General features: G+C 49.9%; 2 non-coding genes across 2 annotated transcripts; both read right to left on the minus strand.

The window, feature by feature from the left end:
• Positions 1 to 3,385: 3,385 nt before the first annotated feature.
• Positions 3,386 to 3,492, minus strand: LOC136588931 (U6 spliceosomal RNA). Its single transcript, XR_010787720.1, has one exon. It is a non-coding gene; the product is annotated as a U6 spliceosomal RNA (small nuclear RNA).
• A 14,195-nt stretch (positions 3,493 to 17,687) lies between these two features.
• Positions 17,688 to 17,794, minus strand: LOC136588932 (U6 spliceosomal RNA). The gene has a single exon (XR_010787721.1). It is a non-coding gene; the product is annotated as a U6 spliceosomal RNA (small nuclear RNA).
• Positions 17,795 to 18,854: the final 1,060 nt, after the last annotated feature.

Genomic DNA, 18,854 nt, shown 5'->3' on the forward strand with positions numbered 1-18,854 from the left:
CTAGAGGCGGTACTACAGGGTACTAGAGCCTCCATGCCGGTCTGTATCACATCTTGTATCCAAGCTAGAGGTGGTACAACAGGGTATTAGAGCCTCCATGCCTATCTATATCACATCTTGTATCCAAGCTAGAGGCGGTACAACAGGGTACTAGAGCCTCCATGCCCACCTGTATCACATCTTGTATCCAAGCTAGAGGCGGTACAACAGGGTACTAGAGCCTCCATGCCCGCCCGTATCACATCTTGTATCCAACCTAGAGGCGGTACAACAGGGTACTAGAGCCTCCATGCCCGCCCGTATCACATCTTGTATCCAAGCTAGAGGCGGTACAACAGGGTACTAGAGCCTCCATGCCCGCCCGTATCACATCTTGTATCCAAGCTAGAGGCGGTACAACAGGGTACTAGAGCCTCCATGCCCACCTGTATCACATCTTGTATCCAAGCTAGAGGCAGTACAACAGGGTACTAGAGCCTCCATGCCTGTCTGTATCACATCTTGTATCCAAGCTAGAGGTGGTACAACAGGGTATTAGAGCCTCCATGCCTGTCTATATCACATCTTGTATCCAAGCTAGAGGCGGTACAACAGGGTACTAGAGCCTCCATGCCCACCTGTATCACATCTTGTATCCAAGCTAGAGGCGGTACAACAGGGTACTAGAGCCTCCATGCCCGCCCGTATCACATCTTGTATCCAAGCTAGAGGCGGTACAACAGGGTACTAGAGCCTCCATGTCCGCCTGTATCACATCTTGTATCCAAGCTAGAGGCGGTACTACAGGGTACTAGAGCCTCCATGCCCGCCCGTATCACATCTTGTATCCAAGCTAGAGGCGGTACAACAGGGTACTAGAGCCTCCATGACCGCCCGTATCACATCTTGTATCCAAGCTAGAGGCGGTACAACAGGGTACTAGAGCCTCCATGCCCGCCTGTATCACATCTTGTATCCAACCTAGAGGCGGTACTACAGGGTACTAGAGCCTCCATGCCTGTCTGTATCACATCTTGTATCCAAGCTAGAGGTGGTACAACAGGGTATTAGAGCCTCCATGCCTATCTATATCACATCTTGTATCCAAGCTAGAGGCGGTACAACAGGGTACTAGAGCCTCCATGCCCACCTGTATCACATCTTATATCCAAGCTAGAGGTGGTACAACAGGGTATTAGAGCCTCCATGCCTGTCTATATCACATCTTGTATCCAAGCTAGAGGCGGTACAACAGGGTACTAGAGCCTCCATGCCCACCTGTATCACATCTTGTATCCAAGCTAGAGGCGGTACAACAGGGTACTAGAGCCTCCATGCCCGCCCGTATCACATCTTGTATCCAACCTAGAGGCGGTACAACAGGGTACTAGAGCCTCCATGCCCGCCCGTATCACATCTTGTATCCAAGCTAGAGGCGGTACAACAGGGTACTAGAGCCTCCATGCCCGCCCGTATCACATCTTGTATCCAAGCTAGAGGCGGTACAACAGGGTACTAGAGCCTCCATGCCCACCTGTATCACATCTTGTATCCAAGCTAGAGGCAGTACAACAGGGTACTAGAGCCTCCATGCCTGTCTGTATCACATCTTGTATCCAAGCTAGAGGTGGTACAACAGGGTATTAGAGCCTCCATGCCTGTCTATATCACATCTTGTATCCAAGCTAGAGGCGGTACAACAGGGTACTAGAGCCTCCATGCCCACCTGTATCACATCTTGTATCCAAGCTAGAGGCGGTACAACAGGGTACTAGAGCCTCCATGCCCGCCCGTATCACATCTTGTATCCAAGCTAGAGGCGGTACAACAGGGTACTAGAGCCTCCATGTCCGCCTGTATCACATCTTGTATCCAAGCTAGAGGCGGTACTACAGGGTACTAGAGCCTCCATGCCCGCCCGTATCACATCTTGTATCCAAGCTAGAGGCGGTACAACAGGGTACTAGAGCCTCCATGCCCGCCTGTATCACATCTTGTATCCAACCTACAGGCGGTACTACAGGGTACTAGAGCCTCCATGCCTGTCTGTATCACATCTTGTATCCAAGCTAGAGGTGGTACAACAGGGTATTAGAGCCTCCATGCCTATCTATATCACATCTTGTATCCAAGCTAGAGGCGGTACAACAGGGTACTAGAGCCTCCATGCCCACCTGTATCACATCTTATATCCAAGCTAGAGGTGGTACAACAGGGTATTAGAGCCTCCATGCCTGTCTATATCACATCTTGTATCCAAGCTAGAGGCGGTACAACAGGGTACTAGAGCCTCCATGCCCGCCCGTATCACATCTTGTATCCAACCTAGAGGCGGTACAACAGGGTACTAGAGCCTCCATGCCCGCCCGTATCACATCTTGTATCCCAGCTAGAGGCGGTACAACAGGGTACTAGAGCCTCTATGCCCGCCTGTATCACATCTTGTATCCAAGCTAGAGGCGGTACAACAGGGTACTAGAGCCTCTATGCCTGCCTGTATCACATCTTGTATCCAAGCTAGAGGCGGTACAACAGGGTACTAGAGCCTCTATGCCTGCCTGTATCACATCTTGTATCCAAGCTAGAGGCGGTACAACAGGATACTAGAGCCTCCATGCCCGCCTGTATCAAATCTTGTATCTAAGCTAGAGGCGGTACAACAGGGTACTGGAGTCTGCGTACAAGGCATCAGTTTTCCGCAATAAGGGTGGTTTCACACAGGCAAGAAAATCGTGCGATTTTCGCCTGATGCGATAGTCAGTAAAAAAGCAGATTATGAAACCAACGGTTTCCTTCCCATCTGTGATGTTTTCACTGATGTTGAGAGAACAAAAAATAACGGCTGCTCTATCTTTCTGCGATGTGCGATTCTTTTTATCTCCCAGGTTTCGCTATGGAGCCGCTCCTTTTTATCGCCTCGCAATGCAACAAGATTGTGTTGCGATGCAATTTTGATAATGGAAAGTCCTATTCATTTTCGCAATAAAAAATTGTACATTTTTTATCGCGCAATTTTATTGTGGCCGTCAGCACTGCGATGGGAGATTATTCTAAAAAAAAAGCATTGCTGGCAACCAAATATTGCAGACACAAAATAGGGGGTCGCCCGTGTGAAAGTCGCCTAAATGATCCTTTTACTCCGATATTGTAATCACTCACTTATAACAACGTTACAATCACACAGACAAAAGTGTCATCCCACAACTTCTGGGGGGGGTTACACTGTACGTGGTTATGGCACCTCGGGTACATTTGCTGTATGCCTGTAGTCACATGGCACAAAAAATACACCTTTTAGTGGTGGCACCGTGAGACAATTATTATTATTACTCCAAGTTAAAACCTATAAGGAGAAAAAAATGTTATGTTAGAATTTTTTTTTAAATTCTAATTGAAGAATCGGTGCAAAAATATGGAACGCCTCACGAATTTGCGTGTCATCCTTGCGCAGGGGCCATGCTAATCTTCTCTGTATCGTTCCAATTTTAGTATATGTGCTGCCGAAGCAAGCACGATACTGCAGACAGCCCCGGCGGTATTTATGGTCCCGCGGGAGAGAAGTTCTTACATTGTGGAGAGATTACTTTTATAAATTAAAAATAATGTATCCTGCTGTGATATTTTACCTAATATGTCATGCCTGTAATAATAAAACCCATTAATATAGAGTATTTTGGCCAAACTGAAGAGCATTTTGTGACAATGTTATATGCAAATGAGAAGAAGCCGCAGTGCATGCTGGGAAGAATGCTGGTCTCGGAATACGGACCTTGTACCACAGAAGGCGCAGCTGGTGTGGAATGTACTGCGGATGACTGCAGCGTTCTGCTTCCATCAGGAGAGCAGCTGCTCACTGCTGCACCACTGGCTGACGGTCACATTAGGACGTGATTGCCGGCTCACGCCTACTGCTGCTGGACGTGGCGCTATAGCATTAGGGCTGGGCGTGCAGCAGTGCAGCGCCTTCTGCCCACCGGTCTGCCCTGGCCGGAGTACAGCGATGCGTGCCCTTACCTATCAGCTGACAAGTGTGCTCGGCCGCACACACAAGGGGGTCACAGGAATGTCCCACAACATTGTCACACTTCCGTGGCTGCCAGGTCAAATTTATCACCAAGATAACATGTATGGGACCATCTGGGAGACCAACTTCTACAACCTACAACTTTGCATGATCTAAAGGTTCAGTTACATAGCAAATGTGGAGCAATATGCCACAGGATACCATACAGAACCTGTATGCCGCCATGCCCGCCAGTATCACATCTGGTATACAAACTAGAGGCAGTGCAACAGGGTACTAGAGCCTCCATGCCCACCCGTATCACATCTGGTATCCAAGCTAGAGGCAGTGCAACAGGGTACTAGAGCCTCCATGCCCACCTGTATTACATCTTGTATCCAAGCTACAGGTGGTACAACAGGGTACTAGAGCCTCCATGCCTGTCTGTATCACATCTTGTATCCAAGCTAGAGGCAGTACAACAGGGAACTAGAGCCTCCATGCCCACCCGTATCACATCTGGTATCCAAGCTAGAGGTAGTGCAACAGGGTACTAGAGTCTCCATGCCCACCCGTATCACATCTTGTATCCAAGCTACAGGTGGTACAACAGTGTACTAGAGCCTCCATGCCTGCCTGTATCACATCTTGTATCCAAGCTAGAGGTGGTACAACAGGGGACTAGAGCCTCCATGCCTGTCTGTATCACATCTTGTATCCAAGCTAGAGGCAGTACAACAGGGTACTAGAGCCTCCATGCCCGCCCGTATCACATCTTGTATCCAAGCTAGAGGCAGTACAACAGGATACTAGAGCATCCATGCCCACCTGTATCACATCTTGTATCCAAGCTAGAGGCGGTACAACAGGGTACTAGAGCCTCCATGCCCGCCTGTATCACATCTTGTATCCAAGCTAGAGGCGGTACAACAGGGTACTAGAGCCTCCATGCCCGCCCGTATCACATCTTGTATCCAAGCTAGAGGCGGTACAACAGGGTACTAGAGCCTCCATGCCCGCCTGTATCACATCTTGTATCCAAGCTAGAGGCAGTACAACAGGGTACTAGAGCCTCCATGCCCGCCCGTATCACATCTTGTATCCAAGCTAGAGGCGGTACAACAGGGTACTACAGCCTCCATGCCCGCCTGTATCACATCTTGTATCCAACCTAGAGGCGGTACTACAGGGTACTAGAGCCTCCATGCCTGTCTTTATCACATCTTGTATCCAAGCTAGAGGTGGTACAACAGGGTATTAGAGCCTCCATGCCTATCTATATCACATCTTGTATCCAAGCTAGAGGCGGTACAACAGGGTACTAGAGCCTCCATGCCGGCCTGTATCACATCTTGTATCCAAGCTAGAGGCGGTACAACAGGGTACTAGAGCCTCCATGCCCGCCCGTATCACATCTTGTATCCAAGCTACAGGTGGTACAACAGGGTACTAGAGCCTCCATGCCTGTCTGTATCACATCTTGTATCCAAACTAGAGGCAGTACAACAGTGTACTAGAACCTCTATGCCCGCCCGTATCACATCTTGTATCCAAGCTAGAGGCGGTACAACAGGGTACTAGAGCCTCCATGCCAGCCCGTATCACATCTTGTATCCAAGATAGAGGCGGTACAACAGGGTACTAGAGCCTCCATGCCCACCTGTATCACATCTTGTATCCAAGCTAGAGGCAGTACTACAGGGTACTAGAGCCTGCATGCCTGTCTGTATCACATCTTGTATCCAAGCTAGAGGTGGTACAACAGGGTATTAGAGCCTCCATGCCTGTCTATATCACATCTTGTATCCAAGCTAGAGGCGGTACAACAGGATACTAGAGCCTCCATGCCCACCTGTATCACATCTTGTATCCAAGCTAGAGGCGGTACAACAGGGTACTAGAGCCTCCATGCCCGCCCGTATCACATCTTGTATCCAAGCTAGAGGCGGTACAACAGGGTACTAGAGCCTCCATGCCCGCCTGTATCACATCTTGTATCCAAGCTAGAGGCAGTACAACAGGGTACTAGAGCCTCCATGCCTGTCTGTATCACATCTTGTATCCAAGCTAGAGGTGGTACAACAGGGTATTAGAGCCTCCATGCCTGTCTATATCACATCTTGTATCCAAGCTAGAGGCGGTACAACAGGGTACTAGAGCCTCCATGCCCACCTGTATCACATCTTGTATCCAAGCTAGAGGCGGTACAACAGGGTACTAGAGCCTCCATGCCCGCCCGTATCACATCTTGTATCCCAGCTAGAGGCGGTACAACAGGGTACTAGAGCCTCCATGCCCGCCCGTATCACATCTTGTATCCCAGCTAGAGGCGGTACAACAGGGTACTAGAGCCTCTATGCCCGCCTGTATCACATCTTGTATCCAAGCTAGAGGCGGTACAACAGGGTACTAGAGCCTCTATGCCTGCCTGTATCACATCTTGTATCCAAGCTAGAGGCGGTACAACAGGGTACTAGAGCCTCTATGCCCGCCTGTATCACATCTTGTATCCAAGCTAGAGGCGGTACAACAGGGTACTAGAGCCTCCATGCCCACCTGTATCACATCTTGTATCCAAGCTAGAGGCGGTACAACATGGTACTAGAGCCTCCATGCCCGCCCGTATCACATCTTGTATCCAACCTAGAGGCGGTACAACAGGGTACTAGAGCCTCCATGCCCGCCTGTATCACATCTTGTATCCCAGCTAGAGGCGGTACAATAGGGTACTAGAGCCTCTATGCCCGCCTGTATCACATCTTGTATCCAAGCTAGAGGCGGTACAACAGGGTACTAGAGCCTCTATGCCTGCCTGTATCACATCTTGTATCCAACCTAGAGGCAGTATAACAGGGTACTAGAGCCTCCATGCCTGTCTGTATCACATCTTGTATCCAAGCTAGAGGTGGTACAACAGGGTACTAGAGCCTCCATGCCTGTCTGTATCACATCTTGTATCCAAGCTAGAGGCAGTACAACAGGGTACTAGAGCCTCCATGCCCACCCGTATCACATCTGGTATCCAAGCTAGAGGCAGTGCAACAGGGTACTAGAGCCTCCATGCCCACCCGTATCACATCTTGTATCCAAGCTACAGGTGGTACAACAGGGTACTAGAGCCTCCATGCCTGCCTGTATCACATCTTGTATCCAAGCTAGAGGTGGTACAACAGGGTACTAGAGCCTCCATGCCTGCCTGTATCACATCTTGTATCCAAGCTAGAGGTGGTACAACAGGGTACTAGAGCCTCCATGCCTGTCTGTATCAAATCTTGTATCCAAGCTAGAGGCAGTACAACAGGGTACTAGAGCCTCCATGCCCGCCCATATCACATCTTGTATCCCAGCTAGAGGCAGTACAACAGGGAACTAGAGCCTCCATGCCCGCCCGTATCACATCTTGTATCCAAGCTAGAGGCGGTACAACAGGGTACTAGAGCCTCCATGCCCGCCCGTATCACATCTTGTATCCAAGCTAGAGGCGGTACAACAGGGTACTAGAGCCTCCATGCCCACCTGTATCACATCTTGTATCCAAGCTAGAGGCAGTACAACAGGGTACTAGAGCCTCCATGCCTGTCTGTATCACATCTTGTATCCAAGCTAGAGGTGGTACAACAGGGTACTAGAACCTCCATGCCTGTCTTTATCACATCTTGTATCCAAGCTAGAGGCAGTACAACAGGGAACTAGAGCCTCCATGCCCACCTGTATCAAATCTGGTATCCAAGCTAGAGGCAGTGCAACAGGGTACTAGAGCCTCCATGCCCACCCGTATCACATCTTGTATCCAAGCTACAGGTGGTACAACAGGGTACTAGAGCCTCCATGCCTGCCTGTATCACATCTTGTATCCAAGCTAGAGGTGGTACAACAGGGTACTAGAGCCTCCATGCCTGCCTGTATCACATCTTGTATCCAAGCTAGAGGTGGTACAACAGGGTACTAGAGCCTCCATGCCTGTCTGTATCAAATCTTGTATCCAAGCTAGAGGCAGTACAACAGGATACTAGAGCATCCATGCCCACCTGTATCACATCTTGTATCCAAGCTAGAGGCGGTACAACAGAGTACTAGAGCCTCCATGCCCGCCTGTATCACATCTTGTTTCCAAGCTAGAGGCGGTACAACAGGGTACTAGAGCCTCCATGCCGCCTTTATCACATCTTGTATCCAAGCTAGAGGCGGTACAACAGGGTACTAGAGCCTCCATGCCCGCCCGTATCACATCTTGTATCCAAGCTACAGGTGGTACAACAGGGTACTAGAGCCTCCATGCCTGTCTGTATCACATCTTGTATCCAAGCTAGAGGCAGTACAACAGTGTACTAGAGCCTCCTTGCCCGCCCGTATCACATCTTGTATCCAAGCTAGAGGCGGTACAACAGGGTACTAGAGCCTCCATGCCCGCCCGTATCACATCTTGTATCCAAGCTAGAGGCGGTACAACAGGGTACTAGAGCCTCCATGTCCGCCTGTATCACATCTTGTATCCAAGCTAGAGGCGGTACTACAGGGTACTAGAGCCTCCATGCCCGCCCGTATCACATCTTGTATCCAAGCTAGAGGCGGTACAACAGGGTACTAGAGCCTCCATGCCCGCCTGTATCACATCTTGTATCCAAGCTAGAGGCAGTACAACAGGGTACTAGAGCCTCCATGACCGCCCGTATCACATCTTGTATCCAAGCTAGAGGCGGTACAACAGGGTACTAGAGCCTCCATGCCCGCCTGTATCACATCTTGAATCCAACCTAGAGGCGGTACTACAGGGTACTAGAGCCTCCATGCCTGTCTGTATCACATCTTGTATCCAAGCTAGAGGTGGTACAACAGGGTATTAGAGCCTCCATGCCTATCTATGTCACATCTTGTATCCAAGCTAGAGGCGGTACAACAGGGTACTAGAGCCTCCATGCCCACCTGTATCACATCTTGTATCCAAGCTAGAGGCGGTACAACAGGGTACTAGAGCCTCCATGCCCGCCCGTATCACATCTTGTATCCAAGCTAGAGGCGGTACAACAGGGTACTAGAGCCTCCATGCCCACCTGTATCACATCTTGTATCCAAGCTAGAGGCAGTACAACAGGGTACTAGAGCCTCCATGCCTGTCTGTATCACATCTTGTATCCAAGCTAGAGGTGGTACAACAGGGTATTAGAGCCTCCATGCCTGTCTATATCACATCTTGTATCCAAGCTAGAGGCGGTACAACAGGGTACTAGAGCCTCCATGCCCACCTGTATCACATCTTGTATCCAAGCTAGAGGCGGTACAACAGGGTACTAGAGCCTCCATGCCCGCCTGTATCACATCTTGTATCCAAGCTAGAGGCGGTACAACAGGGTACTAGAGCCTCCATGTCCGCCTGTATCACATCTTGTATCCAAGCTAGAGGCGGTACTACAGGGTACTAGAGCCTCCATGCCCGCCCGTATCACATCTTGTATCCAAGCTAGAGGCGGTACAACAGGGTACTAGAGCCTCCATGCCCGCCTGTATCACATCTTGTATCCAAGCTAGAGGCAGTACAACAGGGTACTAGAGCCTCCATGACCGCCCGTATCACATCTTGTATCCAAGCTAGAGGCGGTACAACAGGGTACTAGAGCCTCCATGCCCGCCTGTATCACATCTTGTATCCAAGCTAGAGGCGGTACTACAGGGTACTAGAGCCTCCATGCCTGTCTGTATCACATCTTGTATCCAAGCTAGAGGTGGTACAACAGGGTATTAGAGCCTCCATGCCTATCTATATCACATCTTGTATCCAAGCTAGAGGCGGTACAACAGGGTACTAGAGCCTCCATGCCCACCTGTATCACATCTTATATCCAAGCTAGAGGCGGTACAACAGGGTACTAGAGCCTCCATGCCTGTCTGTATCACATCTTGTATCCAAGCTAGAGGCAGTACAACAGTGTACTAGAGCCTCCATGCCCGCCCGTATCACATCTTGTATCCAAGCTAGAGGCGGTACAACAGGGTACTGGAGCCTCCATGCCCGCCCGTATCACATCTTGTATCCAAGCTAGAGGCGGTACAACAGGGTACTAGAGCCTCCATGCCCACCTGTATCACATCTTGTATCCAAGCTAGAGGCAGTACAACAGGGTACTAGAGCCTCCATGCCTGTCTGTATCACATCTTGTATCCAAGCTAGAGGTGGTACAACAGGGTATTAGAGCCTCCATGCCTGTCTATATCACATCTTGTATCCAAGCTAGAGGCGGTACAACAGGGTACTAGAGCCTCCATGCCCACCTGTATCACATCTTGTATCCAAGCTAGAGGCGGTACAACAGGGTACTAGAGCCTCCATGCCCGCCCGTATCACATCTTGTATCCAAGCTAGAGGCGGTACAACAGGGTACTAGAGCCTCCATGTCCGCCTGTATCACATCTTGTATCCAAGCTAGATGCAGTACAACAGGGTACTAGAGCCTCCATGCCTGTCTATCACATCTTGTATCCAAGCTAGAGGTGGTACAACAGGGTATTAGAGCCTCCATGCCTGTCTATATCACATCTTGTATCCAAGCTAGAGGCGGTACAACAGGGTACTAGAGCCTCCATGCCCACCTGTATCACATCTTGTATCCAAGCTAGAGGCGGTACAACAGGGTACTAGAGCCTCCATGCCCGCCCGTATCACATCTTGTATCCAACCTAGAGGCGGTACAACAGGGTACTAGAGCCTCCATGCCCGCCCGTATCACATCTTGTATCCCAGCTAGAGGCGGTACAACAGGGTACTAGAGCCTCTATGCCCACCCGTATCACATCTTGTATCCAAGCTACAGGTGGTACAACAGGGTACTAGAGCCTGCATGCCTGCCTGTATCACATCTTGTATCCAAGCTAGAGGTGGTACAACAGGGTACTAGAGCCTCCATGCCTGTCTGTATCACATCTTGTATCCAAGCTAGAGGCAGTACAACAGGGTACTAGAGCTTCCATGCCCACCCGTATCACATCTTGTATCAAAGCTAGAGGCAGTACAACAGGATACTAGAGCATCCATGCCCACCTGTATCACATCTTGTATCCAAGTTAGAGGCGGTACAACAGGGTACTAGAGCCTCCATGCCCGCCTGTATCACATCTTGTATCCAAGCTAGAGGCGGTACAACAGGGTACTAGAGCCTCCATGCCCGCCTGTATCACATCTTGTATCCAAGCTAGAGGCAGTACAACAGGGTACTATAGCCTCCATGCCCGCCCGTATCACATCTTGTATCCAAGCTAGAGGCGGTACAACAGGGTACTAGAGCCTCCATGCCCGCCTGTATCACATCTTGTATCCAACCTAGAGGCGGTACTACAGGGTACTAGAGCCTCCATGCCTGTCTGTATCACATCTTGTATCCAAGCTAAAGGTGGTACAACAGGGTATTAGAGCCTCCATGCCTATCTATATCACATCTTGTATCCAAGCTAGAGGCGGTACAACAGGGTACTAGAGCCTCCATGCCCACCTGTATCACATCTTGTATCCAAGCTAGAGGCGGTACAACAGGGTACTAGAGCCTCCATGCCGGCCTGTATCACATCTCGTATCCAAGCTAGAGGCGGTACAACAGGGTACTAGAGCCTCCATGCCCGCCCGTATCACATCTTGTATCCAAGCTACAGGTGGTACAACAGGGTACTAGAGCCTCCATGCCTGTCTGTATCACATCTTGTATCCAAGCTAGAGGCAGTACAACAGTGTACTAGAGCCTCCATGCCCGCCCGTATCACATCTTGTATCCAAGCTAGAGGCGGTACAACAGGGTACTAGAGCCTCCATGCCCGCCCGTATCACATCTTGTATCCAAGCTAGAGGCGGTACAACAGGGTACTAGAGCCTCCATGCCCACCTGTATCACATCTTGTATCCAAGCTAGAGGCAGTACCACAGGGTACTAGAGCCTCCATGCCTGTCTGTATCACATCTTGTATCCAAGCTAGAGGTGGTACAACAGGGTATTAGAGCCTCCATGCCTGTCTATATCACATCTTGTATCCAAGCTAGAGGCGGTACAACAGGGTACTAGAGCCTCCATGCCCACCTGTATCACATCTTGTATCCAAGCTAGAGGCGGTACAACAGGGTACTAGAGCCTCCATGCCCGCCCGTATCACATCTTGTATCCAAGCTAGAGGCAGTACAACAGGGAACTAGAGCCTCCATGCCCACCCGTATCACATCTGGTATCCAAGCTAGAGGCAGTGCAACAGGGTACTAGAGTCTCCATGCCCACCCGTATCACATCTTGTATCCAAGCTACAGGTGGTACAACAGGGTACTAGAGCCTCCATGCCTGCCTGTATCACATCTTGTATCCAAGCTAGAGGTGGTACAACAGGGTACTAGAGCCTCCATGCCTGCCTGTATCACATCTTTTATCCAAGCTAGAGGTGGTACAACAGGGGACTAGAGCCTCCATGCCTGTCTGTATCACATCTTGTATCCAAGCTAGAGGCAGCACAACAGGGTACTAGAGCCTCCATGCCCGCCCGTATCACATCTTGTATCCAAGCTAGAGGTGGTACAACAGGGTACTAGAGCCTCCATGCCCGCCTGTATCACATCTTGTATCCAACCTAGAGGCGGTACTACAGGGTACTAGAGCCTCCATGCCTGTCTGTATCACATCTTGTATCCAAGCTAGAGGTGGTACAACAGGGTATTAGAGCCTCCATGCCTATCTATATCACATCTTGTATCCAAGCTAGAGGCGGTACAACAGGGTACTAGAGCCTCCATGCCCATCTGTATCACATCTTGTATCCAAGCTAGAGGCGGTACAACAGGGTACTAGAGCCTCCATGCCGGCCCGTATCACATCTTGTATCCAAGCTAGAGGCGGTACAACAGGGTACTAGAGCCTCCATGCCCGCCCGTATCACATCTTGTATCCAAGCTACAGGTGGTACAACAGGGTACTAGAGCCTCCATGCCTGTCTGTATCACATCTTGTATCCAAGCTAGAGGCAGTACAACAGTGTACTAGAGCCTCCATGCCCGCCCGTATCACATCTTGTATCCAAGCTAGAGGCGGTACAACAGGGTACTAGAGCCTCCATGCCCGCCCGTATCACATCTTGTATCCAAGCTAGAGGCGGTACAACAGGGTACTAGAGCCTCCATGCCCACCTGTATCACATCTTGTATCCAAGCTAGAGGCAGTACAACAGGGTACTAGAGCCTCCATGCCTGTCTGTATCACATCTTGTATCCAAGCTAGAGGTGGTACAACAGGGTATTAGAGCCTCCATGCCTGTCTATATCACATCTTGTATCCAAGCTAGAGGCGGTACAACAGGGTACTAGAGCCTCCATGCCCACCTGTATCACATCTTGTATCCAAGCTAGAGGCGGTACAACAGGGTACTAGAGCCTCCATGCCCGCCCGTATCACATCTTGTATCCAAGCTAGAGGCGGTACAACAGGGTACTAGAGCCTCCATGTCCGCCCGTATCACATCTTGTATCCAAGCTAGAGGCGGTACTACAGGGTACTAGAGCCTCCATGCCCGCCCGTATCACATCTTGTATCCAAGCTAGAGGCGGTACAACAGGGTACTAGAGCCTCCATGCCCGCCTGTATCACATCTTGTATCCAAGCTAGAGGCAGTACAACAGGGTACTAGAGCCTCCATGACCGCCCGTATCACATCTTGTATCCAAGCTAGAGGCGGTACAACAGGGTACTAGAGCCTCCATGCCCGCCTGTATCACATCTTGTATCCAACCTAGAGGCGGTACTACAGGGTACTAGAGCCTCCATGCCGGTCTGTATCACATCTTGTATCCAAGCTAGAGGTGGTACAACAGGGTATTAGAGCCTCCATGCCTATCTATATCACATCTTGTATCCAAGCTAGAGGCGGTACAACAGGGTACTAGAGCCTCCATGCCCACCTGTATCACATCTTGTATCCAAGCTAGAGGCGGTACAACAGGGTACTAGAGCCTCCATGCCCGCCCGTATCACATCTTGTATCCAACCTAGAGGCGGTACAACAGGGTACTAGAGCCTCCATGCCCGCCCGTATCACATCTTGTATCCAAGCTAGAGGCGGTACAATAGGGTACTAGAGCCTCCATGCCCGCCCGTATCACATCTTGTATCCAAGCTAGAGGCGGTACAACAGGGTACTAGAGCCTCCATGCCCACCTGTATCACATCTTGTATCCAAGCTAGAGGCAGTACAACAGGGTACTAGAGCCTCCATGCCTGTCTGTATCACATCTTGTATCCAAGCTAGAGGTGGTACAACAGGGTATTAGAGCCTCCATGCCTGTCTATATCACATCTTGTATCCAAGCTAGAGGCGGTACAACAGGGTACTAGAGCCTCCATGCCCACCTGTATCACATCTTGTATCCAAGCTAGAGGCGGTACAACAGGGTACTAGAGCCTCCATGCCCGCCCGTATCACATCTTGTATCCAACCTAGAGGCGGTACAACAGGGTACTAGAGCCTCCATGCCCGCCCGTATCACATCTTGTATCCAAGCTAGAGGCGGTACAACAGGGTACTAGAGCCTCCATGCCTGCCCGTATCACATCTTGTATCCAAGCTAGAGGCGGTACAACAGGGTACTAGAGCCTCCATGCCCACCTGTATCACATCTTGTATCCAAGCTAGAGGCAGTACAACAGGGTACTAGAGCCTCCATGCCTGTCTGTATCACATCTTGTATCCAAGCTAGAGGTGGTACAACAGGGTATTAGAGCCTCCATGCCTGTCTATATCACATCTTGTATCCAAGCTAGAGGCGGTACAACAGGGTACTAGAGCCTCCATGCCCACCTGTATCACATCTTGTATCCAAGCTAGAGGCGGTACAACAGGGTACTAGAGCCTCCATGCCCGCCCGTATCACATCTTGTATCCAAGCTAGAGGCGGTACAACAGGGTACTAGAGCCTCCATGTCCGCCTGTATCACATCTTGTATCCAAGCTAGAGGCGGTACTACAGGGTACTAGAGCCTCCATGCCCGCCCGTATCACATCTTGTATCCAAGCTAGAGGCGGTACAACAGGGTACTAGAGCCTCCATGACCGCCCGTATCACATCTTGTATCCAAGCTAGAGGCGGTACAACAGGGTACTAGAGCCTCCATGCCCGCCTGTATCACATCTTGTATCCAACCTAGAGGCGGTACTACAGGGTACTAGAGCCTCCATGCCTGTCTGTATCACATCTTGTATCCAAGCTAGAGGTGGTACAACAGGGTATTAGAGCCTCCATGCCTATCTATATCACATCTTGTATCCAAGCTAGAGGCGGTACAACAGGGTACTAGAGCCTCCATGCCCACCTGTATCACATCTTATATCCAAGCTAGAGGTGGTACAACAGGGTATTAGAGCCTCCATGCCTGTCTATATCACATCTTGTATCCAAGCTAGAGGCGGTACAACAGGGTACTAGAGCCTCCATGCCCACCTGTATCACATCTTGTATCCAAGCTAGAGGCGGTACAACAGGGTACTAGAGCCTCCATGCCCGCCCGTATCACATCTTGTATCCAACCTAGAGGCGGTACAACAGGGTACTAGAGCCTCCATGCCCGCCCGTATCACATCTTGTATCCAAGCTAGAGGCGGTACAACAGGGTACTAGAGCCTCCATGCCCGCCCGTATCACATCTTGTATCCAAGCTAGAGGCGGTACAACAGGGTACTAGAGCCTCCATGCCCACCTGTATCACATCTTGTATCCAAGCTAGAGGCAGTACAACAGGGTACTAGAGCCTCCATGCCTGTCTGTATCACATCTTGTATCCAAGCTAGAGGTGGTACAACAGGGTATTAGAGCCTCCATGCCTGTCTATATCACATCTTGTATCCAAGCTAGAGGCGGTACAACAGGGTACTAGAGCCTCCATGCCCACCTGTATCACATCTTGTATCCAAGCTAGAGGCGGTACAACAGGGTACTAGAGCCTCCATGCCCGCCCGTATCACATCTTGTATCCAAGCTAGAGGCGGTACAACAGGGTACTAGAGCCTCCATGTCCGCCTGTATCACATCTTGTATCCAAGCTAGAGGCGGTACTACAGGGTACTAGAGCCTCCATGCCCGCCCGTATCACATCTTGTATCCAAGCTAGAGGCGGTACAACAGGGTACTAGAACCTCCATGCCCGCCTGTATCACATCTTGTATCCAAGCTAGAGGCAGTACAACAGGGTACTAGAGCCTCCATGACCGCCCGTATCACATCTTGTATCCAAGCTAGAGGCGGTACAACAGGGTACTAGAGCCTCCATGCCCGCCTGTATCACATCTTGTATCCAACCTACAGGCGGTACTACAGGGTACTAGAGCCTCCATGCCTGTCTGTATCACATCTTGTATCCAAGCTAGAGGTGGTACAACAGGGTATTAGAGCCTCCATGCCTATCTATATCACATCTTGTATCCAAGCTAGAGGCGGTACAACAGGGTACTAGAGCCTCCATGCCCACCTGTATCACATCTTATATCCAAGCTAGAGGTGGTACAACAGGGTATTAGAGCCTCCATGCCTGTCTATATCACATCTTGTATCCAAGCTAGAGGCGGTACAACAGGGTACTAGAGCCTCCATGCCCGCCCGTATCACATCTTGTATCCAACCTAGAGGCGGTACAACAGGGTACTAGAGCCTCCATGCCCGCCCGTATCACATCTTGTATCCCAGCTAGAGGCGGTACAACAGGGTACTAGAGCCTCTATGCCCGCCTGTATCACATCTTGTATCCAAGCTAGAGGCGGTACAACAGGGTACTAGAGCCTCTATGCCTGCCTGTATCACATCTTGTATCCAAGCTAGAGGCGGTACAACAGGGTACTAGAGCCTCTATGCCTGCCTGTATCACATCTTGTATCCAAGCTAGAGGCGGTACAACAGGATACTAGAGCCTCCATGCCCGCCTGTATCAAATCTTGTATCTAAGCTAGAGGCGGTACAACAGGGTACTGGAGTCTGCGTACAAGGCATCAGTTTTCCGCAATAAGGGTGGTTTCACACAGGCAAGAAAATCGTGCGATTTTCGCCTGATGCGATAGTCAGTAAAAAAGCAGATTATGAAACCAACGGTTTCCTTCCCATCTGTGATGTTTTCACTGATGTTGAGAGAACAAAAAATAACGGCTGCTCTATCTTTCTGCGATGTGCGATTCTTTTTATCTCCCAGGTTTCGCTATGGAGCCGCTCCTTTTTATTGCCTCGCAATGCAACAAGATTGTGTTGCGATGCAATTTTGATAATGGAAAGTCCTATTCATTTTCGCAATAAAAAATTGTACATTTTTTATCGCGCAATTTTATTGTGGCCGTCAGCACTGCGATGGGAGATTATTCTAAAAAAAAAGCATTGCTGGCAACCAAATATTGCAGACACAAAATAGGGGGTCGCCCGTGTGAAAGTCGCCTAAATGATCCTTTTACTCCGATATTGTAATCACTCACTTATAACAACGTTACAATCACACAGACAAAAGTGTCATCCCACAACTTCTGGGGGGGGTTACACTGTACGTGGTTATGGCACCTCGGGTACATTTGCTGTATGCCTGTAGTCACATGGCACAAAAAATACACCTTTTAGTGGTGGCACCGTGAGACAATTATTATTATTACTCCAAGTTAAAACCTATAAGGAGAAAAAAATGTTATGTTAGAATTTTTTTTTTAATTCTAATTGAAGAATCGGTGCAAAAATATGGAACGCCTCACGAATTTGCGTGTCATCCTTGCGCAGGGGCCATGCTAATCTTCTCTGTATCGTTCCAATTTTAGTATATGTGCTGCCGAAGCAAGCACGATACTGCAGACAGCCCCGGCGGTATTTATGGTCCCGCGGGAGAGAAGTTCTTACATTGTGGAGAGATTACTTTTATAAATTAAAAATAATGTATCCTGCTGTGATATTTTACCTAATATGTCATGCCTGTAATAATAAAACCCATTAATATAGAGTATTTTGGCCAAACTGAAGAGCATTTTGTGACAATGTTATATGCAAATGAGAAGAAGCCGCAGTGCATGCTGGGAAGAATGCTGGTCTCGGAATACGGACCTTGTACCACAGAAGGCGCAGCTGGTGTGGAATGTACTGCGGATGACTGCAGCGTTCTGCTTCCATCAGGAGAGCAGCTGCTCACTGCTGCACCACTGGCTGACGGTCACATTAGGACGTGATTGCCGGCTCACGCCTACTGCTGCTGGACGTGGCGCTATAGCATTAGGGCTGGGCGTGCAGCAGTGCAGCGCCTTCTGCCCACCAGTCTGCCCTGGCCGGAGTACAGCGATGCGTGCCCTTACCTATCAGCTGACAAGTGTGCTCGGCCGCACACACAAGGGGGTCACAGGAATGTCCCACAACATTGTCACACTTCCGTGGCTGCCAGGTCAAATTTATCACCAAGATAACATGTATGGGACCATCTGGGAGACCAACTTCTACAACCTACAACTTTGCATGATCTAAAGGTTCAGTTACATAGCAAATGTGGAGCAATATGCCACAGGATACCATACAGAACCTGTATGCCGCCATGCCCGCCAGTATCACATCTGGTATACAAACTAGAGGCAGTGCAACAGGGTACTAGAGCCTCCATGCCCACCCGTATCACATCTGGTATCCAAGCTAGAGGCAGTGCAACAGGGTACTAGAGCCTCCATGCCCACCTGTATTACATCTTGTATCCAAGCTACAGGTGGTACAACAGGGTACTAGAGCCTCCATGCCTGTCTGTATCACATCTTGTATCCAAGCTAGAGGCAGTACAACAGGGAACTAGAGCCTCCATGCCCACCCGTATCACATCTGGTATCCAAGCTAGAGGTAGTGCAACAGGGTACTAGAGTCTCCATGCCC

Source organism: Eleutherodactylus coqui, chromosome 13 (assembly GCF_035609145.1).
Source record: "Eleutherodactylus coqui strain aEleCoq1 chromosome 13, aEleCoq1.hap1, whole genome shotgun sequence".
NCBI lineage: Eukaryota > Metazoa > Chordata > Amphibia > Anura > Eleutherodactylidae > Eleutherodactylus > Eleutherodactylus coqui.